The sequence below is a fragment of the Myotis yumanensis genome, unplaced genomic scaffold (genome assembly GCF_028538775.1).
Source record: "Myotis yumanensis isolate MYYU_CA2020_CCGP unplaced genomic scaffold, mMyoYum1.0.hap1 SCAF_6, whole genome shotgun sequence".
In the NCBI taxonomy this organism is placed as follows: Eukaryota; Metazoa; Chordata; class Mammalia; order Chiroptera; family Vespertilionidae; genus Myotis; species Myotis yumanensis.
Window position 1 is genome coordinate 73,759,048 of NW_027223757.1, and position 18,120 is coordinate 73,777,167.

At 41.1% G+C, this 18,120-nt stretch overlaps 1 pseudogene; it reads right to left on the reverse strand.

Annotated features, from left to right (window-relative positions):
• Positions 1 to 3,103: 3,103 nt before the first annotated feature.
• Positions 3,104 to 17,660, reverse strand: LOC139012894 (nucleophosmin-like; annotated as a pseudogene).
• Between the last annotated feature and the right edge of the window lie 460 nt (positions 17,661 to 18,120).

Genomic DNA, 18,120 nt, shown 5'->3' on the forward strand with positions numbered 1-18,120 from the left:
TTACAAAGGGTATTACATATGTGTCCTTTAGAATCAATTTATTTAAAAATATGCTTTGTGGTTAGTAACCATAATTTGGTTTGATATGTACACTTCAGTTTGAATTTTGAAAATTACCAAATATTGTTCTGAAGGGGTCAGAAAAGAAAGTCGGGATGCGGTCACATATCATATAATAGTGAGAAATAAATTTAAAACTGTTTGGAATAAAATTTCATTATAAGATATTTTTTCTCTGATTTCAATTCCACCTAAATCCGATTTCTCAAATTTTGTAGCAAGTGAGGCAGATACAGAGGAACTTCCTCCTAGGCCTCTAACATTTGCTTCTGATTGGAGCTGTCAGTTTTGCAAACTTTCTTCTTTACAATATTTTTGTTTCTTTTGTTTTAGTCCTCTTGAAATCATCAGGGAAGTAAAACAGTGGAATATTTTAATATTTTAAAATTTGGGCGTAAAGTTTGGGCTACATGGAGGTCTCATTTTATTTTTGGTTTGAGTTACTTTGTGCCCTTTTAGTTTTAATAAAATGTGAATCAAGACAAAACTCTCTAGTGTATAAGCTTGTTTATTTTATTGTGCTCTGTTTAGTTATTCAAGAAAAAAGTTACAAAAGTGTAATTGTTGCCATCTGTTGTATTTGAAGTAGAATCTAGCCCAAAAGTCAAAAAAGTCATAGCAACAACTTATAAAAACAACTGCAATAATATCAACTCACTATGGTTACTGGTGAAACTTATTTTTCTCCCAAATGAAGTAAGTTTCCTTAGAGGATTATTTTAACATTTGATTTATATCATTATTAAATTTGCCTCCAAAATCATCAAAGTCTCTAATAACAATGTTATTTAACTCTGCCTGATAGGAGATTAGCAGATTTTTTTTTTTTTTTTTGTCACTGTGGGTCAAGCCTCACCAGAATTCCCTCTTTGGAGGCTATTATTTTTAAGAACTTATTAGGATATGATTTAAAGAAAAAAAAATTATATATGTGTATATATATATTCCCATAATATTAAATAGTTACTAGCAAATATAAAAAGCATGCAAATTTGGTCAAGTGTAGGATTTTCATGGCTGAAGATATTTATTCATATTATGGTACTGCCCTAGGCCATGTTTTTGTCTTTTTTTTTTAAGACATTGTAGTTGTAAAACATTATGTGGTCTTTAAACTAAACATGTCTTATACATACAAGATTGCTGTCTCTTGAGAGAATAAAGGCATAATATGGCATCAATTGACTTCTTTTGAAGTCAGCAGAGCTAATATTTAAAGATATTCATTGGACTTGCCAATGTACTTACTTGCTATTTTATTTTTTCAAAAGAGAACTCTAATTATTCTACCAAAAGAAAAAATGACCTTCTGCTACATGTATACACACACCTCTTGAGATCATAGATTTAATACCTCTAAATATTTTTCAAAGGAAAAGTTATCAAAATTATTGTGTACATTTAAGAACATAGCATATTTTACAGAAATTAGCATAAAAGTGTCAAGTTATTTAATTTTTTTCTCTACCTCTATTTCAGGGGTGAAATAACTATTATATAAACTGAAAAAATAATTGCAATTACCAATGCTAAATTTTCATTTGTAACATAAAATTTACAATCACCATACTATACTTTTACTACCTAAGAAACATATTAATGATTTATACATGTGAAAATAAATTTAAAAGTCCTTTGAGTTTTCTCAGGATAAAATTTCATAAAACTCTATTGTTACAATTCCTACAAAAGTAAAATTTGAATGAATGTGATTTATGGTGTTGGCAGTGTTTATGTATGATGTGTGTGAGTGTTTGGTGGACAAAAAAATGTATAGAAGAAAATGGTATCCATTTATTTAATATGTACATTGCTTACCTATTATGTATTAGGTATTGTGTGGGCTTCATAACTGAGCTTGGAGTTTATAGGCTTGATTGCATGGGGAAAATCACATGCGTTCATATCACTGCCTGCCACCCATTACTTGTATAATCTTGATGCCAGGCCACATGAGCCTGGAAATAAATGTAGATCATATTTTTCATAACAAACATTATTCCTTTGGCTGTATTCCCCTTCACTAAAACTATTTCCCTTGCTATTTCTGGGATTCCCTACATGGTACGCATATGTGTTTAGAGCACAGTGTTTTGGCTACAGTAACCACATGCCATTTTTTTCTCTTTTCTTCTGAATAGATTTGGCTACATGTGCTCAAAAATGTTGGTAGGCGACTTGCATGAGATACTTCATGCCATCCAAAGCTTTATTTTATTTGTGTGTATGTGTACACACTATTGCCCCTTTTCATGTTTGAAGGCACCAGTCTCAATTCTGCACCCTACACAGTGTTTTCCTGGGTCTGCCAAAATTGCTGTTTAACCACCCACTGAAAATTTAGTATCAAAGAGATGTCACAGCTGACGCTGCTTGGTAAGCTGTGTGAATGCCCCTCACTGCTGGGAGAGTTGGTGGTCCTCAGGCTCTGTAGCTGTGGTATTTAAACAAAATAGGGGAAATGCTTTCTGTTTCCCTTTATGGTGTGTACACCAATGATATTCAGAATTTTAGTGAAGCAATGATTTATTTGTTCTTGCTGATAGCTCCTCTCTCTGGGGTTGAGACAAATTTGTAGATTTAGGGAAGGAAGGCTGTACCCCAAACCCTCAATCCTCTGATAAAGAGGGGAATGTTATCGGTCTAATCTTGTGTGCCTATGCTTGTTTTTCTTAAAGTTTCCCTCACAGTTTATTGCTTCTATGCAAATATATGACTTGGGTCTACCTCACCTGTCCTGAACTTGTGTAAATCCTGAAATGAGAACAATTTATATGCATAGCCAGGATCCCTGTAACTTGAGAATGAACAAACAAGGGGTTATAGGACTTCTGAGAAGGAAAAGGAAATCTTTGTCTAAGAAGATTTCATAAATCAATATTTGAGTTGATATTCTCACAGTTGAGGAGAGGAAATGGCCAGGTATGCAGAGTTAAGAAATTTCAAGTTGTACATGGGAACCAACAAAACACCCAGTCATGTGGCAAATTTTAAGCATAAAGGATTTAACATAGGGAAAGTAAAGGCTCTGAGTGTGTATGGACTAAGCTAGTCCTCCAGGAAAACCTCTCGGGGCTTTGCAGAACTGACTCACCAGAATCTGCTCATGCTTCATGTAGACTGCTATGGGCTCTGTCAAGTTTAAGAATGCCCCAGTGGTGCTGCTGTTCGGTAAATGCTGGGTACCCAGCCACCTGGAGAGGGAACAGTGAAATGATTTATAGGAACATCTCACATTCTTACAACTTTGTTTTTCATCAGAGAAGATTAGCCTCTGATTCAGTTTTTCCATTCTAAATATTGTTCAAAGACCTCTCATCGGTGGCATTGAATTTGTTTTCAGAACTCTAGCTGAAAGATAGATGAAAAAATTTACACCATAGAATTTGGGCAAACAATACACATCAGGGTTCTATTCTCCCTGCCCCAGAGCATATCGCTGGCATGTTGACTCAATCCACAGTCTTCCATATTTTACTCAAGATAGGTAATATATAAATCGTATAAAATAAGATTAGACTTTAATAAGATAAGATTAGAATTTTCATGAAAGAGTTTATGTTGACAATTACAAAGCTATTTTGTTATTTTTTGTAAAGATTCTCACAAATGAAAGCACAAGACTTTATAATACTACTCTGACATCGTGTATTAAGGAAATAGAGGAAAAGTAAAGTATTAGCCAGTACTGTGAGCCTACCACATTTATTAAAACACTAGAGGCCCGGTGCACAAAAATTTGTGCACTCGGGGGGAAAGAGGGGGTCCCTCAGCCCGGCCTGTGCCCTCTCGCAGTCTGGGACCCCTCAGGAGATAACGACCTGCTGGCTTAGGCCTGCTCCTGGGTGGCAGAGGGCAGGCCCAATCCCTAGGTGCAGCCCCTGGTCAGGCTCAGAGCAGGGCTGATTGGGGAGTTGGGGCGCGGCCCCCTGTCAGGCACAGAGCAGGGCCCATCAGGGGGGTTGGGGCTCCGTACCCTGTCACGCACAGAGCAGGGCCAATCAGGGGGTTGGGGAGCTCCCCCCTGTCACTCACAGAGTAGGGCCGATAGGGGAGTTAGGGCACCGCCCCCTGTCACACACACAGCAGGGCAGATCAGGGGGTTGGGGCGCTGCCACTCTCACACTCAGGGCAGGGCCGATGGGGAGGTTATGGCCCTACCCTGTCACACACAGAGCAGGGCCTGTGGGGGGGCGGGGGGGGGGGGGGTTGGGGTGCCGCACCCTGTCACACACAGAGCTGCAGGGCGATCAGGGGGTTTGGGCGCTGCCCCCTGTCATGCTGATCCCGGTGCTGGGAGGCATATTACCCTTTTACTATATAGGATAGAGGCCTGGGGGCCGGCTGGTTTGCCCTGAAGGGTGTCCTGGATCAGGGTGGGGGTCCCCACTGGGGTGCCTGGCCAGCCTGGATGAGGTGATGATGGCTGTTTGCAGCTGGTCACACACCCTTCAGGGTGGGGGTCCCCACTGGGGTGCCTGGCCAGTCTGGGTGAGGAGCTGAGGGCTGCTTTCAGTTTGGCAGTTGACTGAAGCTCCCAACCGCTCCTTTTTTTGTTTTTTTTTATTCTGGGCCAGCTTTAGCTCTGGCTCTAGCTCTGAGGCTTCCGCTGCTGAAAGAAGCTATCTGGTTTGTTTGCGTTCTATAATCGAAACAATGTATAACTCCAGCTCTGATATCCCGGCCAGCTGAAAGCTGGTTTCTGGGGTTTTGTTTAGCTTCTTATTTGCAACATAGTACATAGTTTCTTAGAGTTGCAGCTCAGAGGCCGGCAAGTCAGGCGGGGAACGTTGGAGTCTGCAGTCAGTCACTTGAGCAAGCAAGCCTCATGTTCGCTTCCAGCTGCTTGGCTGCCAGCCGCCATCTTGGCTGACAGTTAATTTGCATAAGGATATGCTGATTAGCCAATGGGAAGGGTAGCGGTCGTACGCTAATTACCATGTTTCTCTTTTATTAGTGTAGATATGCATAGCCCAGGGACACAAGATAATAGGGTAGTGAACACCTAGTGGGGGGGGGGGGGGTAGATAGGGGAGTAGGGGGTGAAAATGTAATCACATTCATTTTTATTCAAGCCAAAGTAATCCTTTTTTATTTCTTTAAAATTTCTAAATGTTTCTTAAGTGCCATATGGGTATAAACAGAAGGAAACTCTAAATTCTTAGCTGTCATACAATCAAGGTTAGACCTTGTGTAGGAAGACATTCTACTCTCTCTTGAACTGCATGTAAAGACACTAAGGAGAGAGAACTTTCAAGAAGAATGTAATTAACAATATCGTATGCGCTTTAATCACAGGAAGTGATTGTGATTATGTGGGATCTCTATATTTACTGAGCACTGTAAGGGGTCTGACATTATACTAGACTAGAGGCCTGCTGCATGAAATTCGTGCAAGAGTAGGCCCTTGCAGCCCTGGCTGCTTCGTGGCCCTGCCCCCCGCCCACTGGTTGTTCTAGAAGGTCATTCTGCTGTCCGGTCTAATTAGCATATTAGCTCTTTATTATATATAGGATTCTCCGGCTACACAGGTGGAAAAGTCACACAGTTTGGAGGTGGTTCCAGTTGTCCTCCTGTATTCTTTGGGTCTGAAGGTGACTGATGCAACCGCTGAAAATTGAGCTTCCCTCAGGTCAGGGAGCTTTTATGGGTTATGTTGAGAAATGTTTGAATAAAAGGGAAAATGGCTAATTTGTCAAGTAAAGATCTGAGATTATTTTAAGTCTACAGGAGAGAGCTCCAACGTCAGTTGCAGAATCAGCCTAAATGACAGGAGTGTAAGCAGCCTGTGGATAGAGTCCTCCTGCTGGGCACAGCGGTGAGCAGACCCTTGTGAGAAGGGAATTTCCACTGAAAAGCTTTATAACCAGAGATAAAGTGAGCCCTACGGGGGAGGAATCTGTAGCCAAAGACTGTACGTGACTTTGAGGGGGCTTACTTCCCTTTTCAGCAGTGGAAGCAGGGAGACTTGCCTGTCAACTGTTAATATTTATTTGTTTGGCTCACTCTTGTCACCATCCTGCCAAATGGGAGAGATGGAGCTTGTTTAGATGGGCTGATTTCCCACGTTTCCCAAGTGAGAACTTTAGCCAAGAGAGGACTGATACCCCTAAAATTAACAAATTCTTGGTGACATTGGCCTTTTTTGATGCTAGTGTTATAAGAGTAAGTAAAACAGACCCATTGTCAGTGACATGAACCCCCTATAAAGTTGATTTTCCTTTTCCCTGCTTTGGAAACATTTCATTAAAAAGTCTATTTGAGGAACTTTCAGATAAAAGGATTACCTGAACACTAACTTTTAGCTTCCCCTCTTACATTCTAATTGTAATGACAAAATAACTAATGAGCCCTAACCGGCTTGGCTCAGTGGATAGAGTGTCGGCCTGCGGACTCAAGGGTCTCAGGTTCGATTCCAGCCAAGGACACATGCCCGGGTTGCAGGCTTGATCCCCAGTGGGGAGTGTGCAGGAGGCAGCTGATTGATGTTTCTCTCTCATCGATGTTTTTCACTTTCTACCCCTCTCCCTTCCTTCCTGTAAAAAATCAATAAAATATATTAAAAAAATAACTAATGACAAATTTTACAGTGATATTTTCCTAGTTGCCAGCATTAATCCTGGGTTTCTCCATGATTTTGTCCATATGACCACTGCAGGTAGTTGATTAAATCTCTGTTTTACAAATAATCTTCACTCCTCACTCCTGGAAGATTAAACATTCTTGCATGGAGCTCAAGATTATCTACATTTTGGCCCCACCCCATTTTCCTGCCTTCCTTTTCTTCTACACTTCAAAACAGGCCCATCTGTTTAGCTACCCAAAGTTTCTAGGGGCGCAAAGTGAATTCTCTCATCTTCTACTTTTGTGCAAGTGCTAGGGACTCCTTTCCATACCCGCTTTCCCTTTGTGAACTCTTACTGAATATTTTTGATGGGCAGGAAAACTAGTCTACAAAACCTGTTGTGGCAACTCCTTTATCTCAGTGATTTTCAACTGCTGGGCCGAGAGAACTTTTAAAACACGCAATACCTGACTATGTAGTCAGGGAGCTGATCTTTCCCCCCTTAGATTGTCAAATAAAAAAATGACAATAGCTGTCTGGTGTGAATGAATCAAAATTACACCTATTTTTCTCAGATTTGCAAAAACATCTGTATTTTGTGTGCCACAGAATTTCAGTACTTAGTTTATGTGTGCCATGAGATGAAAAAGGTTGTAAATCGCTGCTTTATCTAATGGGTAAGATGATTTCTTGGTTCTCCCTATTCCAATTCTAGCTGAAGTGCAAGGTTGAAATGAGTGACCTTTTCAGCTAAAGGAAGACCATCTATACTAATAAAAGGGTAATATGCTAATTAGACTGGACATCTTCTGGACGTCCTTCCAGACAAAGCCATGATGGCAGCGGCCAAGGCAGTGGCGGTTAGGGGCTATCAGGCCGGCAAGGGAGAGCAGTTAGGGGCGATCAGGCTGGCAGGGGGGGACATTTAGGAGGTGATCAGGCCAGCAGGAGGGAGCAGTTAGGGCAGTGATGGCGAACCTTTTGAGCTCGGCGTGTCAGCATTTTGAAAAACCCTAACTTAACTCTGGTGCTGTATCACATATAGAAATTTTTGATATTTGAAACCATAGTAAAACAAAGACTTATATTTTTGATATTTATTTTATATATTTAAATGCCATTTAACAAAGAAAAATAAACCAAAAAAATGAGTTCACATGTCACCTCTGACACGCGTGTCATAGGTTCGCCATCACTGAGTTAGGGGGTGATCAGGCCGGCAGGGGAGGGCAGTTAGGGGTGATCAGGCCAGCAGGCAGAGGTGGTTCGGGGCAATCAGGCTGGCAGAGGAGCAGTTAGGGGCATTAGACTAGCAGGCAGAGGTGGTTAGGGGTGATCAGGCAGGCAGGCAGGAGAGTGGTTAGGAGCCAGCGGTCCTGGATTGCAAGAGGATGTCTGACTACCAGTTTATCCCCAATCCCTGCAGGATACAGGCAGTTGGACATCCCCCAAGGGGTCCTGGATTGGAGAGGGTGCAGGCTGGGCTGAGGGACCCCTCCCCCCATGCACAAATTTCGTGCACTGGGCCTCTAGTTCTGTAATAAAGAATAAGGTTTTCTTTGAGGATTCAGATCAAATGTCACCCTCTCTGAAATTGTCACAAGTTCACCCTTCCATCCCGTGGCCCCAGGCACACTCTGTCCTTACCCGTGTATTTTCCTCCCACTGATGTCAATGCCAAGGGTGAAGAGGTGACATAATCTGATTGTGCCACTCACAAATTCTATCCCTACCCTTTGGTCTGATGAGGATTCCTTCTGTGCATTTTAGTGACGATTAAAATGATGGAAATAATTTCTAAAGTGTAATTAATGAGGAAAAACGTAGACTTGAGTTCCTGAAAGAGGCAGAGACAAAGATTTTAAGTGAGGAAACATAAGTAGCATCATTCCCTGCTTTTTACCCTTCATATAACCAGACACGAGGAAAAATTGTTAATGATATGCTTGAGTTCCAACAATTATTGCTGTGGTATTGGCCTCCTTTTTAACACATGAACACAACACCACTAAGAAAGTGTTCTCTTCCAAATTTCACCCCCTTCCAAAAAGATTACAGAACAGAAAAAAAAAAGTCTAGAGAATAGTTTAAAAGTACCCACGTTCTTATATTGGTCATGGCCTTATAGGCCTGGGTTGCACTCAGGGTCATTGCCCTTCATTAGTTCATAGAGATTAATTGAGCCCAGGACTGGAAGTTTTCTAAGTGAGAAAAAAAAAAATGAATAGGTGTTTTGCATTTATAAGATGCTTAAATTTTTATTTATTTTTTTACTTTTTTGTTGTTAATCTTTACTGGATAATATTTTTCCATTGATTTTTAGAGATAGTGGGAGGGAGGAAGGAAGGGGGAGAGTGAAAAACATCGATGTGAAGGAGACATATAGATTGGTTGCCTCCTGCACACGCCCCAACCTGGTCAGGGATGGAACCTGAAATCTTTCTGTGCAAGGGTTGGCACTCTAACCACTGAACAACACTGGCCAGGGCTGTTTAAATTTTTTGAAATAAATTCTAAGATGTGGGAAATGATTTATTTCAAATTTCAGTTGACACATGACTAGCTAAATAAGAAACCATCATCCTTAGATTCCTTAATAAATTGCTTTAAAAATGTAACACTCTGAGTAAAACACTTTAATTTTATTTATCCCTCTTCCTTTTGAATTAGACATTACTAAAGTAACTTTTCCTAACGTCAGAGGTGTTGGCATCATCCCTTCATTAATTATATTTATTTTTTCCTTCTCATTTGCTTGCTCTTCTGCTGACACATTTTTTTAATTTTTTTTGTTGACACTATTACAGATGTTCCCATTTTCCCTTCCTTCACTGAGCCCCAACCCCCGCCCCCTTCCCTCTGGCCATGGCCACACTGGGGTCTGTGTCTATTGATTATGCATGTATGTTCTTTGGCTAATCCCTTCACCTTTTTTCATCCAGTCTCCCCTCACTCCTCCCCTCTGACAGCTGTCAGTATGTAGTGTAGAGATACGGCTTTGCTTTTGTCCTTTGGTTTTCCTTTTTATTTTTTAACATCACCTAATAAGACCACAGATATTTTATCTTAAATACTGTTTATTTTGATTTGCGTACTTTTAAAACCTTAATATCTTTTTACAGAAAGTTGAATGCTCAAGCTTGGCTTCTATCTAGTTGGGAAATAAGACTGTGTCATTCTCTGCTGTCATAGGCTTTCTGAATTACTACTGATTTATTAGCAATAAATCTGAATTATTACTTGGTTTATAAATTCCCTCTGCCATCAAAATCCCTGCTTGGCTTTTCTGATCTAATAGACACTTGCTTCCATGTCTCTTCAAAACCCTGACCCAGCCTGGGCCCCTGCTTCACTGGCCTCCCCTCAAGGGTCCTCCTTCTCATTATCTCTTTGGAACTGGACCTCTTTATCCGAACAAAGGAGTCACGTTTGTCTAAACTTTACCTTCTCTCTCTCTCTCTCTCTCTCTCTCTCTCTCTCTCTCTCTCTCTCTCTCTCATATGTTTGGGGCCTTTGGAAATCTGAGCCTGGGGAAAAGATAAACAAATACTCTGAACTTTCCCTTCCTCAGAATGCCTTGGCTCTACCCTTCCATAGCCATTTCCCATGGATCCTTCTCCCTAGAGCTCTTTTATTCTCAAGTCCAGGGAAGAATTTATAGTCATCTGGTGAATTCCAACACAGTAATTCAATTTTTCAAATAGAAATTTTTTTACTGCTTGATGTTTTGGTGAGGCTTATCTTGTTAATCAATAATATGAATTGTATTAGTAATAATGACCAGTATTAACTGATTGTTTTTATGTGCCTAGTACTGAGCTAAGAAATTTATAGACATAGCTATATAATAAATCTAGATAACAATGATACCTTCATTTTGTCAATATTGTGTTTTATGAACCATGCTGTAGACAGTCAATAAAACATGTTTAGGACCATGGTCCTTGGATCAGAGATCTGGGTTCAATTTTGTGTCTGCCAAGTAGTGCATGTATGACTTTGTGTAAGTTATTAAACCTTGTTTTCTCCAACAAATATTTCTGAAAACATGTCATTTATTTTTAAATTAATTTTCTGTTGAATTTATTGAGGTGACATTGGTTAATAAAACCGTATAGGTTTCAAGTGTACAACTCTATAACACATCATCTGCACACTGCATCATGCACTCACTGCCCAAAGTAAATTTTAAATTAATTTTAAAATTCAGAACTATTTGTTGAGTGTATATACTTCAGAAACAAAGCCATATCATTAATTAATAAAAAAGAAAAAGATATATAGCTCATAGAGTTATTGTGAGGAATAAATTAGGTGTATACCCCCAAAACTTAGCTTAGTGCTTGGCACAATCTAGCAGTCAGTAAATTGTATCTCTCTCCCTTCACTCCAGCACTTATTAAATTGCTAAAATATGACTTCCTGTGGTCCAGAAGTAGGCCATGATCTCATTTTTAATGTATGACAACATTTTATAACAAGTTCTAGGATAAAAATAATGTAAAGTTATAATAAAATGCAATCTATACCTATATCTATCTATCTATCTATCTATCATCTATCTATAAAAAGGGCTAATATGCAAAGTGTCCCCTCGGAAGTTCGACCAGGAGACTGGGAGTTTGATCACTTGCTATGACGTATGCTGATCACCAGAGGGCGGTGAGGAACGAAGGAAGACCCTGGCCAGTAGCTGGGGAAGGGAGGCCCCGGCTGGCAGCCAGAAGGCCCTGATGGGCCCTAATTAGCTGGCCAGGCTTAGGAACCCTACCCATTCATGAATTTCGTGCACTGGGCCTCTAGTCAATTTTAAAACAACTCCTAAATTTTTATACTTTACCATTTCATTTCCCAGATAAAATCAATATTTCCTCTAGGAAATAAGTGGTTAATCATAGACCTGGTTCTGTCCTTTCAGATAAAATGTAAAGGATAAAGGCACTGAGGATGAGTTATAGCTATTGATTAGTCCTGCTGTTTACATTTTCAGAACACAATAGAAGAGTATAATACATGCTGATTCAGAAAGACATAAGGCATCCCTAATCCATCAAGGAACAAAGATAAGGAAGCATTGCTATTTTTATTTTTAAATTTTTTTACTTCCTACATATAATTATCTAAGTGAGATTTAAACACTTAAGCAATTTGCTTTTCATATATTTCTATATTTGACCATCCAGGCTGGACCACTTGCTCCTCTGTGGAGATATATTTTACAAGTTGATGCTTTTGAAACTTTGCCCCTATCATACACTGTGTGAGAATTTCCCCTGTCCCACCCCACCCCACTTTTCCTCTGTCAACATTCCACTCATCTTTCAGGTTTTAGGTCAGGGCCTGCAACCTCTTCTTTTCCATTTCTCCTCAGCAATCTTGATCTTGGTATTCCCAGAGCAGTTAGATCTGCATCTCTAGTATGACATTTATTTGAGTCTGTCTTTTCTTATGAGTTTTAAAAAATAGAAAATCTAAATAGTGTGTAACATTTATAGAAATCGATTTCCCCATTGTGGTATCTTTTCCTACCTCAGTTTCCCTATGGACAGCAAAAGTCTACAGCTGTGCTTGGTTATATGCTAGCAACTATGTACATATAGCTATTCAGCACTTAAATGTGGCTAGTCTGTATTGAAATGTACTGTATGCATAAAATACAATACTGTATTTCAAAGATTTGATATAAAACATTCAAAATATCTTAATTTTTGATGACATTGAAATGCTAATATGTTGTTCTTTAGATTCCACATGTAAGTGAGATCAAGTGATATGTGTCTATCTCTGACTGGCTTATTTCGCTTAGCATAATACTCTCTAGGTCCTTGCATGTTGTCTCCAAGGGTAAGCATTCCTTCTTTTTTACAGCCATGTATATTCCATTGTGTAAATGTACCGCAGCTTTCTTCTCCACTCATCTACTGATGGGCATTTGGGCTCTTTCCAGATCTTGGCTATTTAAAATAATGCTGCTATGAACATAGGGATGCATATATTCTTGGACCAGAGGCATGCAGAGACAGATTTTAGAGAGGAGGATGGGAAGAGAGCAACCAAATAATATATATGCATATATGCATAGCCCATGGACACAGACAGTTATGAGGTGAAGCCCTAGGCTAGGGTGGGGCATGGTGGAGGGGGGAAATGGGGGAATAGAGGACATCTGTAATAAAGTCAACAATAAAAAAATAATAAAAACAGGAAAATGCTAATATGTTGACTATATTGGGTTAAGTGAGTATATTATTAAAATTAATTTTACTAGTTTCATTATATATTTTTAAACTGTGGCTTCTAGAAAATTTAAAATTTCATATGTGGCTCACTGAGTTGCATTCTAATTCTACTGGACAGTTCTGGTCTAAATTAAATTCAAGTTGAAGGCTGTTTGTCAAACATGGGAGGGGGAAGAGATAGCACAAATGCCGGCAGCATGGAGGCAGCTGGGCTCTTCCTTTGTGATGGCTGTGACCCTCATGCCTGAGTTCTACAGGGTGAAAAGCCAGAGCTGAAGACACAGGAGTTGTCCAATCAGAGATTTCTGGGTTGTGTGTGGAGGCCTGGGTCCTGCCACCATGGCTGCCTCAGATGGTAGCCAGATGAGGACTGTCACTGGGGCCATGGTCGTGATCCCTGGTGACTGCTGTGGACATCTTAAGTTTGGTGCTGGGCCTTCGGAGGCTAGAGCAGTCATCTCATACTGTTAACACCTCTCTGTCACTCTCATTAGACGATATGATTCTTGAGAAGGTCCTGTATCTTACCATCTTCTCTTTCACACTATGTTAACCCATAGTGTTTAGTACATAGAAGATACTTCAAACTATTAGCTGAATCAAATTAGAATTTGTAGTTCAAAACTTTTCATGGGACTATATTCGTAGTGTTCTTTACTCACTGCTACACTTACCAGGATAATCAGCAAGCAGGACCCTTTCTTTAGCTCCCCAGTGCTTCCCAAAAGGCCTAGAATCCGATCACAATGCACAGTTCCATGGTGTGTTTAATGTATGCTGGTGGCTCTGCTATTTGTATCATTATTATTTGTGTGTACTGAATTCATTTTTAAACCTATTTTTCACAACCCTAATTAAGTCTTTATGCATGTTATGATTGACAATAATAACAATTATTAATAATAATTCAACAATAATAATAATTCAAATAAGGTATTTGAATGTCTTAGTTACTGAACAGTAAATCATTTTGTCTCAGTCTTTTGTGCCTGTTCTTTTTCTGGTCTCTTCTTGCACTAACACTGCTGCATTCACAAATTTACTCGTGTTATTGAACATCTACTGTATAAGGCTCTGTGAGAGCTAAGAGATACACAAAATATATTCTCCATCTTCAAGCTGTTTGTCATCTCATAGGGGAGTTAAACACATAACTTTAGTTCACAGTGTGTAAAAAGTGTGATAGAAGCTGTCAAAATTGACTGTCAGATTGCCCAGGAAAGAGTGATATCTTCTACTTGAGATCAAAGCAAATAGCATTGTTGAGATGACATCTAAACTGAGTCTGAGATGGTGAGTGGAATTTGGATAAGTGGAGAAAGTGAAGAGGATATCTGTTGGCAGACACAGGACATGAAAAATGATATACTTTTAGGAAAATGGAGTTGATTTGAGCTGAGCAACAATTTTGAGGGTTTTGTTTCTCTTTGTAAAAGTAGTGTTTGCTTTATTTGTTAGGAAGTAAATGCTGAAAAAGTGTTTTGAAGGCATGTGATATGACCAAAGCAATGTTTCAATAAGATAATGTAAATTGTTGTAGGTGACTTAAGGGAGTTTAAGTTTATTTTGGAGAATTGGTGATAGGAGAATGAAATAAACAGTTGGGGCAAACATGAAAACTGCTACTGAGAAAGAATTCAAATCATTTACAAAATGATTTTGATACTGGTGAGGTAGAGAATCAAGAGAAGATTATAACCACAGATCTGAGATTAATTAACTAACCAACGAAAAAATTATTTTTCAATTCTAAATGCAACCAACTTCCCAAACCTTTTTTTAAACTTTAATTTTACCTTTAGTAGTAAACCTCTCTCTCCTTTTCCTGTTCAGATTGTTTTGTAAAATAGTTGTCGTCATTTATTATTTCCACTAGAGGCCCGGTGCACAAAATTCATGCATGGGTAGGGCCCCTAGGCCTGGCAGGTGATCAGGGCCAATCAGGTTCCCCACCTCCCGGCTTCCTGCTCCTCCTTCCCTCGCCGCCCATGCCCCCACCATGTGGTTCCCCACCTCCCAGCCTGCCCGCCTCCTCGCTCCCTCCATTCCCTGCTGCTGCCGCTGGTTGCCCACCATGTTCCACACTGCCCCCTGGTGATCAGCACATATCATAATGAGCGGTCATACTCCCAGTCTCCTGGTCGAACTCCCAAGGGGACAATTTGCATATTAGCCTTTTATTATATAGGATTATTTCATTTTCCATACACTTCAAAATCTGGTTTCCATCAAGACTACACCACCAAAATTTTTTAGGTAAAAGTCTTCGATGATCTCTCTGTGGCTTAATATTGAAGACAATTCATATTTCTTATCTTCCTTGACCTCACTGAACTATTTGAGAATGATAATTAATCCACCTTTTTTTGATTCATTCAAATATTTATTGAGCAGCTAGGGATATAACATAGGTCTTTAAAACATGGTAAAAGAGGTGAGATAAGTGAACAAGTAGAAAGAAATGTTCACTGAATCAGTAGTCACATGAAAGTGCTTTAGGAGATTAAGAGTGATATAGCTTCCAGCCTAGAATGGGGCATGCATTGGTGGTTAATCAGGAAAGGGGACTGAGAAGACTTTAGTCTGGATTGTTGATGATAGTCAGTAGGGATTATATTTGTCTCTCATTTTCCTCTTTCCCCATTTTTGGGGCTTAATTTACCAGTAGTGCCTTTTCTATATAATACTTGCTTGCATTTTTTGCTTTAATGTCTTTTAAAAAACTAGGTCTTTTTGGTGTTTTAGGAGCTTTTTCCTGTCTCTCTGTCTCTCTTTTTTTTTATTAAGGACTAGAGGCCCAGTGCACAAAAATTTGTGCACTCGGGGGTAGGGAGTGGGGAGGGAGGTCCCCCAGCCCGGCCTGTTCCCTCTCGCAGTCTGGGACCCCTCAGGAGATAACAACTGCTGGCTTAGGCCTGCTCCTGGGTGGCAGAGGGCACGTCCAATCCCTAGGTACAGCCCCTGGTCAGGCTCAGAGCAGGGCCGATTGGGGAGTTGGGGCACCGCCCCGTCCTGCACAGAGCAGGGCGGATAGGGAGGTTGCGATGCCACCCTCAATCACGCTCAGGGTACGGCCAATTGGGGGGTTGGGGCACCGCCCCCTGTCACACTCAAGGCAGGGTCGATGGGGAGGTTGCGGCGCCACCCCCTGTCACTCACAGAGCAGGGCCGATCAGGGGGTTGGGGCGCTGCCCGCTGTCACTCACAGAGCAGGGCCCATCAGGGGGGTTTGGGCTTCGTACCCTGTCACACACAGAGCAGGGGTGATCAGGGGGTTGGGGCGCCTTCCCCTGTCACGAACAGAGCATAGTGGATAGGGAGTTTGTGGCCCCGCCCCCTGTCACACACAGAGCCGCTGGGCGATCAGGGGGTTTGGGCGCTGCCCCCTGTCACGCTGATCCCGGCGCCAGGAGGCATATTACCCTTTTACTATATAGAATAGAGGCCTGGTGCACGGGTAGGGGCTGGCTGGTTTGCCCTGAAGGGTTTCCTGGATCAGGGTGGGGGTCCCCACTGGGGTGCCTGGCCAGTCTGGGTGAGGGGCTGAGGGCTGTTTTCCGGCTGGCAAGTGACTGAAGCTCCCAACCGTTCCTTGTTTTCCTTTTTTTTTTTTTATTCTGGGCCAGCTTTAGCTCTGAGGCCTCGCTGCTGAAAACATTGATACAATGTTGCGGTCTGGCTGGCTTTCAGTCCGGCTGGTTTCTGGGGTTTTGTTTAGCTTCTTATTTGCAACATAGTACATAGTTGCTTAGAGTTGCAGCTGAGAGGCCGGCTAGTTAGGCGGGGAACGTTGGAATCTGCAGTCAATGAAGCAAGCAAGCCTCCCTGCTCGCTTCAGTGCATGGCTGCCGGCCGCCATCTTGGCTGACAGTTAATTTGCATAAGGATATGCTGATTAGCCAATGGGAAGGTAGCGGTCGTATGCTAATTACCATGTTTCTCTTTTATTAGTGTAGATTCTTTACCTTTTGATCTTGATGTTGATAGTTTTGAGTCTTTTCCATTCTGGTTTGATTTTTGTGCATTTTCGGCGGGAGTATGTCATATAGATTTCTTTACTGAAGCTTTTTCTTCAGCTTCCTCAACTCAAAATCATCATCATCATCATCATATTCATTAACAGCAAGTTTTCCTTTTTCCTATGGAACTTGCTACCACTTCCAGGGGCAGAACGCTTTCCAGACATACTTATGATTTTTACATCCTCCTCCACTTCATCTACTGACTCTGCCTCTTCCGCCACAACTGCTAAGTGCTGTCCACTCATATGCACAGGTTCTGAACCACATTTTAACCTTAAGACCACAGGTGGTGTTATTTCAAAGCCACAAAGGGAAATTATTGGCTGTATAGACATTTTCAAAGTTGCCAGTGTTACTTTAATTGGACTGCCTTCATAATTCATTGCCTCTACTTAACAATGTGTAGTGCATCCTTTGCACCAGTCCTTAAACTGATCATCTGTAAAGATAATTGGTGCTTCCTGGCCTGTGTGGCTCAGTGGTTGAGCTTTGATCTATGAACCAGGAAGTCACAGTTGGGTTCCTATTGCAGGCTCAATCTCCAGTGTAGGGTGTGCAGGAGGCAGCTGATCAACAATTCTCTGTCATCATTGATGTTTCTATCTTTCTCTCCCTCTCTCTTCCTCTCTGAAATAATAATAATAATAAAGATAATTGGTGCTCATTTTCATCATTATCCACTTTAAAGTGATAATCTGTCGGCCTGTAGTTCACAACTGAAAATATAGTTCTGGGGCCTCAGGGGCTCATGTCCATGTCTGTAGACTATTCCATGGGGTGGAGCACACACTTAGGTGAGAGAGAAGGTGGGCAGAGATAAATAACTTCTGTTTGGCGAAACAGACGCCTAGGATGGGATTGCACTAGGGTTAATCCACCCTTTTGAACTCTCTGCTATCTTGGTTTCTGTGACATTACTATCTTGTGTGTGTGTGTGTGTGTATGTGTGTGTGTGTGTTTTCTCCTACACTGTCTCTTTAAAGAACAAAGTTTCCTTAACTTGTTTCATACATATTCACATTTCCTAACCGTCTGTTTTCAGCCATTATATGTTATTACTAGAGGCCTGGTGCACAAAAATTTGTGCACTGGGGGGCGGGGAGGGAGGTCCCCCAGCGCGGCCTGTGCCCTCTCACAGTGTGGGACCCCTCAGGAGATAACGACCTGCTGGCTTAGGCCTGCTCCTGGGTGGCAGAGGGCAGGCTCAATCCCTAGGTGCAGCCCCTGGTCAGGC